At 44.7% G+C, this 11,060-nt stretch overlaps 1 pseudogene across 1 annotated transcript; it reads left to right on the top strand.

Annotated features, from left to right (window-relative positions):
* Positions 1 to 922: 922 nt before the first annotated feature.
* On the top strand, positions 923 to 2,133 carry LOC117074068 (annotated as a pseudogene). Its single transcript, XR_004433511.1, has one exon. The product of XR_004433511.1 is annotated as a cyclin-Q-like (transcript).
* The last annotated feature ends 8,927 nt before the right edge of the window (positions 2,134 to 11,060 follow it).

Here is an 11,060-nt window from a genome sequence, read left to right on the forward strand (position 1 = left end):
CTTATGGATATACTTGCAAAGACACACTAAGCTGTGTGTACCTTCCTGTACATTTTCAAAGAGAAATTGTCTACAACTTTATATCATTTTGGTCATGTTAAAGACTTGGGACTGATGGTTATATTCCTGTACACATAGCTTAGTGTGTTTTTGCAAGTATATCCATAAACTAAATTGACAGGACAGAATTGTCTGAAAAACAACCATGAATATAACATAAATGCTCATTAACAGAAAAATGGTTAAATAAATTATAGTACATCCATTTTATGATTTTTTTTTTTTTTTTTTGAGACAGAGTTTCGCTCTGTTACCCAGGCTGGAGTGCAGTGGCGCAATCTCGGCTCATTGTAACCTCTGCCTCCCAAATTCAAGGGATTTTTGTGTCTCAGCCTCCTGAGTAGCTGGGATTAGAGCATGCACCGCCACGTCGTGCAGTGGCGCGATCTCAGCTCACTGCAAGCTGTGCCTACTGGGTTCACGCCATTCCCCCGCCTCAGCCACCCGAGTAGCTGGGACTATAGGCTCCCGCCACCATCCCCGGCTAATTTTTCGTATTTTTAGTAGAGACGGGGTTTCCCCATGTTAGCCAGGATGGTCTAGATCTCCTGACCTCGTGATCCGCCCGCCTTGGCCTCCCAAAGTACTGGGATTACAGGGGTGAGCCACTGTGCCTGGCCCATTTTATGGGATATTATGCAGCTGTTTGTTTTTTGTTTGTTTGCCTGTTTTTAAATTTTGTGTGCTGATAGGAAAAGATGTCAAGAATATTATTAAGTGAAAACTTATGTTGGAGAGCAATATGCATAATATGATACAACTTGTTAAAAAAAAAGAAAAAAACAAAAGAACGAAAGAAAGGAAGAAAAGGGCCAATCTGCGCAGCTGACCGCCTCTCCTTCCGCCGCAGCCGCGGAGCCTCATGGAAGGCTGGGAGGACTGCAAAGGGGGCGCCGCAGCGCAAGGCCCCGAGGCGCGGCCGGCGCCGGAAGCCAGGGTGCACTTCCGCGTGGCGAGGTTCATCGTGGAGGCAGGTGTCAACTTAGGGATGCGGTCCATTCCCATTGCCACTGCTTTCACCATTTACCGTAAGTTTTTCTGCGAGACCAACCTGGACGCCTATGACCCTTACCTGATTGCCATGTCTTCCATTTACTTGGCCGGCAAAGTGAAAGAGCAGCGCCTGCGGACTCGTGACATCATCAATGTGTCCAACAGGTACTTCAACCCAAGCGGTGAGCCCCTGGAATTGGACTCCCGCTTCTGGGAGCTCCAGGACAGCATTGTGCAGTGTGAGCTTCTCATACTGAGAAGTATGCTCTTCCAGGTCTTCCAACATCCACACAGGTACCTGCTCCACTACCTGGTTTCCCTCAGGAACTGGCTGAACCGCCACAGGCTGGCAGCGGACCCCCGTTGCCATCACTGTCTGGGCCCTGCTGCGGGACAGCTACCACCGGGGGCTGTGCCTCGGCTTCCAGGCCCAGCACATCGCCTTGGCGGTGCTCTACCTGGCCCTGCAGGTCTATGGAGTGAAGTGCCCGCCGAGGTCGAGGCTGAGAAGCCGTGGTGGCAGGTATTTAGTGACGACCTTACCAAGCCAATCATTGATAATATTGTGTCTGATCTCATTCAAATTTATACCATAGACACAGAGATTCCCCTAAGGCCCTGGCCAGGCCTGCCCAAAGAGAAGCCCAGGATGGTCAGCTGCCTGGGGACATTGCCACCACGTCGCCATGATGGCTGGTCCCCAGAGGAATAGCTAGGAGGACTGGTTGTGCTGCTGGAGAAGGGCTGGTGAAGGCGATGACATGCTGCTGCTTTGACCATCCATAGCAGTCGCAGTCCAGATGATAATGGGAGCTGTGCCTCCAGCGGGCAGGCTGGGAGCACACTGGGTGCAGCTGACCCAAGGCAGCCACATCTGCCTTTGTCCTTTGAGAGGACTCTGAATACAATAGAGGCATGATGCCAATAAAAGGAAAATCATGACATCGACAACACTGAATCCCTAGGAATTTTTTTAAGCCAGATTTATAGCGAGAATGAATGTGCAACGTGACTGAAATCTATTTTGTGTAATACAATGTGAGGCAAGTCAAAAAAAAAAAAAAAAAGAAAGAAAGAAAAAAAGAAAAGGGCCAGGTGTGGTGGCTCATGCCTGCAAACCCAGCACTTTGGGAGCCGGAAGCTGGTGGATTACCAGAGGTCAGGAGTTTGAGACCAGCCTAGTCAACATGGTGAAACCCTGTCTCTACTAAAAACACAAAAATTAGCGGAGTATGGTGGCACGTGTCTGTAATCCCAGCTACTAAGGGGGCTGAAGCAGGAGGATCGATGGATGGATGGATGGATGGATGGATGATTATTTTCAAAGAGAAATTTTCTAGAACTATATACCATTTTGGTCGTGTTAAAGACTTGGGACTGGTGGTTAGAGGATGGGGGAGACATCTTTTCTTTCTCGTTTTATATTATTTTACTTTCTATTTGAATTTTTTTCCCATGATCATTTACATTTGTAATTTTTAAAAGACCTACTGAAAACATGAAACAGCCTTGAGAAATGGTAGCGGGGAAGTGTTGCAGAATGACCACATGCACTCTGATGCCTTGGTGGGGGATGTGGGCCCTAAGGCCAGTCTGAACCCTGGCTGCCAGTGTGGCATACAGGAGATGATGGGACTCTGTGAACACAAGCACCACTGTGAGTTGAGCATGTCCCTCAGAATTCATGTGCTGGAAATGTGGTCCCCAGTGTGGCAGTTGGAAAGGTAGGGACTTTAAGAGGTGATTAGGTCATTAAGAGGAATTACTGCTACTCTTCATGGAATGCATTATTTCTCATGAGAGTAAGTGAGCTCTCACTCTCTTTCAGGACTGGATTAGTTATCTCAAGAGCACGTTGTTATACAGTGAGGTGCTCCCTATGTTTTGGCTCTGACTTCTTCCTTTCTGCCATGTGGTATGCTAATGCTGTGCTCTTGGACTTTACAGCCTCTAGAACTATGAGCTCAGTAAACTTTCCTTTATAAATTACCTAGTCTCAGGCATTCTGTTACAGCAACAGAAAACACACTAAGACCTCCCTTCTGGTGCACACCTTTTATGTTTTCCCTTCCCAGTATTCCTTTCCCTTTCTTTTGGTAACAAGACCCATTTTCCTTTCTGTAACTGCTTTTCTTCCACCCCTCAGTCCATGTTTCAGGTTGGGAATTGGACCTTGACCTCCAGTTCCAAAAGTGGGCCTTGACCTTGGGCTGGCCAGGGCACCAAAGTACTATCACAGTGGCTTCAAGGAGGGGCATTGGCTCAAGCATGACCAATAAGAACATCCTCCAGTACTTCAGCTAGTGCTCTTGGACCAAGGCTTTCCCCTTTCCTCTAAGTGCAGGAGTACTAGAACAAATGTCTGGAAATGCTTTGACCATTGTTGCCACCACTGGGTGGAGATTTTCCTGAAAATAAAGCAAAACAGAGGAAAGCAGAGCTTATGTGATAAGAGACAGATTCCTGTGGACACAGAGCACCTGGATCCAGCCATGAAGAAGCCTTCTTAATTGCTTTTCTGTTATCTTAAACTTTACATGAGCTAAATTCTCATTTTTCCTTGAACTAGTTTGAATTATTCTATTAATTTCATCCAAGAGTCTCTATAAATGTAAACACCTTAGTAATTTCTTCTACAGCTAGCAGTGCCCATGGTGCCTTTTTAAGCCTTTGCCCAACAGTGTGGACTCCCAAGCAGCAGCACTTACCATAAATATTTTTCATCATTTTGCTTGTGGTTTCCTTATGCTCCCACCCAGTCCTAGTACAGGGTCAAGCAGAGAGCAGAAACTCCTTGAAATGTTTGTTGCATGGGGCAATCATTCTAATTTTCAATATCCTAACATTGTCTCTGCGTAAGACACAAATATGTCTTAAATATATGCAAGACATGAATACTTTTTGTGCTCATTTTTTTCTTACATTTTGGGTCTTTGCAGATATTAAAACTTTGGAATAGATAATGCAGAGCATAGATTCCTAAGCCTCAGCTCTTCTTGCAAAACTTGAAGGACCAAGCTCAGCCCTCTGCAGCAGAACACACAAAGCCTTACTCAAACCTGCTACTCTAATGCTTGATGTCTGTATATTTATAAATTACTATAATAAGGCGAGAATTATAAGGACAGAAGAAACCTTTAAGTGAGCAGCCCCATTTATTTTTTCTTTATTTCTCTCATTCTTGATTTCTTTCTAGTTTGTTACCAAATTCTTAAACAACATTAGCAATTTAAAATATGTTAGAAATAGAAAAAATTGAAAATGGCCTATTCTCTGAAAGTTCCTGGTTCATAATTGTAATAGCTGTTCAACATCTTCTTGTAGCCATAAGATAACTGCAGTGCCAGGTGTACAAATCCTGACCCTGTTTCAGTGATCAACACCCACTAAATAGTCTCTTACTACCTGAGAAACTGCTGTATGTCACAGGGAAATTCAGTAACCAAGGTGCACATCAGTCCATTGCATCTGAAACAGCATATTCACTACTTATCACTCATATGTGAATTTTTTTTCTTTTTTGGAGATGGAGTCTCACTCTGTCACTCAGGCTGGAGTGCAGTGGTGCAATCTCAGCTCACTGCAGCCTCCTCCTCCCGGGTTCAAGTGATCCTCCCACCTCAGCCTTTTGAGTAGCTGGGATTACAGGCAACCACCACCACACCTGGCTAATTTTTTTTTTTTTTTTTTTTTTTTTTTTTTTTTTTTTTGAGACGGAGTCTCGCTCTGCCGCCCAGGCTGGAGTGCAGTGGCGGGTCTCAGCTCACTGCAAGCTCCGCCTCCTGGGTTTACGCCATTCTCCTGCCTCAGCCTCCCAAGCAGCTGGGACTACAGGCGCCCGCCATGTCGCCCGGCTAGTTTTTTGTATTTTTTAGTAGAGACGGGGTTCACCATGTTAGCCAGGATGGTCTCGATCTCCTGACCTCGTGATCCGCCCGTCTCGGCCTCCCAAAGTGCTGGGATTACAGGCTTGAGCCACCGCGCCCGGCCCACCTGGCTAATTTTTGTATTTTTAGTAGAGATGGGGTTTCACCGTGTTGGTCAGGCTAGTCTTGAACTCCTGGCCTCAAGTAATCCACTCACCTTGGCCTCCCAGAGGTGCTGGAATTACAGGCGTGAGCCACTACACCCAGCCTCAAATGTGAATTTCTAACCCATTTGCAAACACAACCATCCCAGAAACATGACTGGCAGGAGGAACCCTCATCCCTCATTGAAAGATGTTCCCATTTATCTCCTCACAGATGTCACCACCACACGCCCTACTTAGTGACCAGGAGCTCAGTGACACACTGCTCATCACGTTAATTCATCAAGCCCAGGGTCAGTGCTGGCTCTGGGCACCCTGCACCCGCTCACTCTCTCACTGTGAAAGTTCACTGCTAGCCGCCTCCTCAAACTGTCCATAAATCTTGGGAGATTTGGGGGCTCTACCTGGGGCCCACCCTAAGTTGACATCACACTTTCTTGCCACATCTACTACAGACTCAGATTTATCCAACAAGACCTGAAACAGAAAGTGACAGTTACAACAAGACACGTTACAAGTGGGTGTAGTGTGCGCAGTGTACGGTAAAGAGGCATCTGTTAGTTCTGGACATGCCTCTCATCCCTTCACTGCAGGACAGATTGGCGGTGACCCACAGCAGATATAGTATGTAACAGCAGCCTTGACTGTGTCTGGCTGTCAAGACTTGCAGGACTCCTGGGGACCAAAAAGGCTGTAGGCTTCGCTTTTCAGTGTTCCATCTTTCGGTATCAATAAAATCAAAGGCAGACACAAAAGAGAATTGGAGAACCCAAGAGGAAAATACCACTGGTACATTTCACTCAGCTGTTCCTATGGCTCCACGCCTTAGTCCATTCAGGCTGCTGTAACAAAGTACCACAGATTGAGTGACTTATGAATAACAACAATTTATTTCTCACAGTTCTGGAGGCTGAAAACTTGAGATCAGGGTGCCCTCATGGTAGGGTTCTGGGAGGGCCATCTTCCAGGTTGCAGAAAGCCATCTTCTCATTGTATCCTCATATGGTGGTAAGCGGCTAGAGAGCTCTCTGGGATTTCTTTTATAAGGGTACTAATCCCAGTCGTGAAAGCTGTACCCTCATGACTTAAACTACCTCCCAAAGGCCCCACATCGTAATACTATCACATTAGGGGTAATATTTCAAAAAAGAAATTGGAGTGGGGACACAAACATTCAGTCCATAACTCTCCATGATACTTACACAAGGCTAAGCCTGGCCTTGGTGGCAGCCCAGTGGATTCCAGTTGTGTATTCTCAGTGATGGCTGGAGAAAACATTGAACCCAAGAATAATGATGAAATGTTGGCCATGGTGGCCTACAAGGCAAAGCCACTGGCAAGTGAGCCTTGATCCTGTTTTCAGGATCAAGATTTGGGAATTATTTTGTTAATGCTATTTAGCTCAAAGGTATGCTTTTCTCAGTTCTGCTCTGCATATAGTTTCTTGAATCCACTCCTCCTTCCCTCACTTGCAGTGTTGCGCCTGCCCTCTGTGCTGTCAGTTCTTCCTTACTTAGGTTCACCCTGCACACCATCACCTCTACCTGAACAGCCCCTCATCTGAATACATGGAATCAAGCAGACCTGTATTTATTCATGTTACTCTCCTCAACACATAATATATGTTAGCATCATGGTCAGCAGGTCACCACCTGGTGAGAGCACTTAAAAGAGTATGTGTGTATGCATATATATATATAAAGAGTGTGTGTGTATATATATTATAAAAAGAGTATATATTGATCATATTATGTAAGTGATTCCTCAGCATCTGCAGAAAAAATCTCGAAGTCCCTTGTCAATTCACTACCTGATTCTCCCTCATCACTCATGAAGCCCCCATTCTGCTGTGCTGCAGCTCATACTACTCCATTTGCCCAGAAAGCCTTCTCTTTTTTATTTACGTCACTACTGAACTGAAAGCACCTTGAAGGGAAGAATCATTTTATACCCATCTAACTTGATGTTTGAGAATAACAGGTGATTAAATAAATTCTTGGATTGACTGATTGATGACTTCTCTTCAGCCTTGTGAGACACAGCTCAGAGTCTATCGCTTCCATAGGAGCTCATTGCCCACCTGCCTGCAGGGATCCCTTCCTCTTTTGAACTGGCACCTATTGGCTGTGCAATCCATTCAGCAACAAACCATGAGATATCATTCTTTTACTACTGTATTGTGCCTTTTAAATTTAAAAACAAATTTGGAAAATGTTTGTGGGTATGTTATTTCTATTTTTTATGGGTTTATGCTAATCTCTTCAGGGACCGTACAACTTTTTTTCCCTACCTCAATCTCTAAAGTCTTAAATAGGTCTCACAAAAAGTACAAACAATATTCGTCCACTATGATTTGCCAAAATTAATTCTAATTATGTATATTGTTTAATTATAGGTAATTGATATTCATTATTAATTACAGCCAGATAGGTTTATTTTTGCACACTAGAATTTTGTAACTTCACATTGTTTTACACTGGAAAGTCAAGCTGTTTCTTTACATCTTTTAGCAATTGTGAATGACACATGAAACATGACCTTTTGGTACTGAACTTAGTACTTTATAGTACTAAATTTATAATACTAATTGTAGTACTATAAATGGTGCTAATTGTAATACTAATTTATTTCTAAATTGAGTACCTTATATACAATTCGGAAATTGAAATGTAATTCCTAAGATTAGGAAAGATACGCTGTCTAATTGGTCTTTGATATCTGTCCATGTGCATATGAAGATGTATTATTTTGTGTCTCACCTTTTATGGTGGCTGGCCTTCAAGATGGCCCCCAGGGATTCTTGCCTCCGGGTACTCATGTTCCAAGTAGTCCATAGTCTCTTCCCACATTGTGTAGGGCTGGCCTGCATCACCAATAGGGTATCGTACACATGATGGAGTGTGACTTCCAAGGCCAGATCATAAAAGAAAAGACATTGCAGCTTCTCCCTTACTCTCTCTTGGGCCACTCACTCTGGGGAGCTAGGTGCCATGTCATGAGGACACACAAATAAGGGGTCCACAGGACAGGAAGCTGAGGCCTCTTGCCAACAGCCAGCACTGAATGGCCAAACATGTGAGCGAGCTACTTGGAAGCTGACCCTCACATCTGTGGATGTCAGTGGCCTCAACTGTACTTGACATCACCTTTTTTTTTTTTTTTTTTTGAGATGGAGTCTCACTCTGTCTCCCAGGCTGGAGTGCAGTGGCGCGATCTCAGCTCACTATAACCTCCACCTCCAGGGTTCAAGTGATTCTCCTGCCTCAGCCTCCCAAGTGGCTGGGATTACAGGCGTCTGCCACCACACCCAGCTCATTTTTGTAATTTTAGTAGAGACGGGATTTTGCCATGTTGACCAGGCTGGTCTCAAACTCTTGACCTCAGGTGATCCGCCCGCCTTGGCCTCCCAAAGTGCTGGGATTACAGGCATGAGTCACAGCGCCCAACCAACATCACTTTGAAAGAACTGGAGCCAGAACCATTTGTGTTCCTAACCCACAGAATTGTATATCATGCATGTTCACTGTTATTTTAAAGTACTAAGTTTTGGAGTAATTTGCTATATTTTACTATACGACTAATACATCTGAAGATAGAAATATTTACTTAATGTAAATAATAAAAAGAGAGTTTCTATGACAAACTAGAATGCTGTAAGTATAGATCAAAGAGGCTTGTGAAAAGACGATCAGGAAAAAATGAGTTTTTTGTAGTGAGATGGATTGAGTGAACTTATATCTGAAATATGAAGAAATACTTTAAAACTCAAGCAAAAAAAGAAAATAGTACTGAAGACTTCATGATTTGAGGTCTTATTGATTTGTTTAGTTTGCAAAAAGAGTCCAGGATACACATAATGACCGTGACAGGTAACCACAAAAAGCTGAAGGGGTTGCCTGTGTTACTGCCCTGGTCCAAGCCAGTGTTCTCACCCAAACCATGATACAGTAAGAGCCTCCCACTAGTCTCCCCACAACCTCTGCCCCACATGTCCACACTGAAGCCAGAAACGTCTTTTTTAAATTTTTTTTATTTTTATTTTTTTAGAAACGGGTTCTTGCTACGTTGACCAGGCTGGTCTCAAACTCCTGGCCTCAAGCAATCCTTCCATCTCGGCCTCCCAAAGTGCGGAGATTACAGACATGAGCCACTGCGCCCGGCCCAGATATATCTTTTTGATGTCTGCTGAATGTCACCATTCCTTCAAAAAATATTCCCTTGCTCCTCAGATGAAGCCCAAAGTCTTGAGTAGGGCCTCAGGACTGCACGCTGTGGCCCTGCCTTCTCCCCCAGCCTCCGTGTTCTCTCTGTGCCCTCCAGCTCTACAGGCTTTCTGGAAGTCCCCCAAGTTTGTCGTGCTCCCTCCCACCTCTGAGCCTTTGCACATGCTATTCCCTCTGTCTGGTATACCCCCCAGGTATCACCTCTAAACCACATCCTCCCCTTGAACTCGCCTCAGACTCTCATCCTGATCTCCCAAATCTCCGTGCCACAGGCAGCCTCTCAGGGACCCCTTTGCTGATGCCCTTGTCCAGGAAAGGATCTCGGTCATAAACTAGTAGGGACCCTATACCTTTCCCTCCAAGCTTTGGCTGAATGAGCAATTATCTGATTTTTGTGTCTCCCACAGTTGGCTGTAGGCAGAGCCAACCCTACTGGGTTTGTGCCCTGCACAAAGGTGCCTGGCCCAGATCACTGTCCAATAAAGTCCTGCCTGGGCTCTGCCTCCCAAGCTCGGCCTAGGTCTATGTCACACAGTTTTTGGTTTTTGTCTTGGGGAGGTGTGGGGGTGGGGATGGTAGTTTATACTGGATACTCCATGAGAACAGGGCGGCTTCTGATTTAGGTCACCATTGAATCCCCAACAGTTAGCATAGGGAAGACAGTCACCATATATTGCCTTAATTAGTTCATTTAGTAATTAAGGGCCAGTTCAGTCAGGACTTATCTTAATTTGAGGACTGTCTAAATGTTTCTTGCCTCTAAGTACCAAGTTGCCCTAAATTACTCGTACTCCATTGTCATCCCTCGAGTATTCCCTAACCACAAATTCCTCTGGGAAGGGAAACACTAAATCAATAACATCTTAATGTGAGTTAATTTATCCAAGATTAAAAAGTCAATTGCTTTACAAGCCCCCCAGAAAATAAGGCAAAGAACATATGAGTTATAAAGGGGAAGAAAGTTCTAGAAACCTCCCAATATTTTCCAGGCTTTGAGCTTTTTCTCTGGCAAGATATAGTTATAATAAATCATAAGCTATAATTCCTTTTCACTGTAAAATGAAATGGTTACTTAAAATTAATTAAATTTCTACCATATAGGTTGATCAAAATGTTAGCAACCATATTCCTTTTTCCCATTCTAAACTTTCCATAACGTACTTTCAACCAGGAATGGATCTAAATTGGGGGGCCCTGAAACTAGTATAATTCTGGGATCTTGTTTAAGAAAAATGTATAAAAGTACAGGGCCGGGCGCGGTGGCTCAAGCCTGTAATCCCAGCACTTTGGGAGGCCGAGACGGGCGGATCACGAGGTCAGGAGATCGAGACCATCCTGGCTAACACGGTGAAACCCCGTCTCTACTAAAAATACAAAAACTAGCCGGGCGAGGTGGCGGGCGCCTGTAGTCCCAGCTACTCGGGAGGCTGAGGCAGGAGAATGGCATAAACCCGGGAGGCGGAGCTTGCAGTGAGCTGAGATCTGGCCACTGCACTCCAGTCCGGGCGACAGAGCGAGACTCCGCCTCAAAAAAAAAAAAAAGAAAAGAAAAATGTATAAAAGTACAAATACAAAATGCCCGTGATGGTTATGGGTACAAAATACCCACAGCTATCCCAATATCACCCAACATGAGAAGAAGTATGAGAGTGGAGTGGTATGGGTAAAATTTCTCACCAAATTTCTCACTGTAATCACATACAACCATGTGACACATACACACCCTTCCCCTGGAGGCTCAGAATGGGCCATGC

Source organism: Trachypithecus francoisi, unplaced genomic scaffold (genome assembly GCF_009764315.1).
Source record: "Trachypithecus francoisi isolate TF-2019V2 unplaced genomic scaffold, Tfra_2.0 Lachesis_group5, whole genome shotgun sequence".
NCBI classification, from domain to species: domain Eukaryota; kingdom Metazoa; phylum Chordata; class Mammalia; order Primates; family Cercopithecidae; genus Trachypithecus; species Trachypithecus francoisi.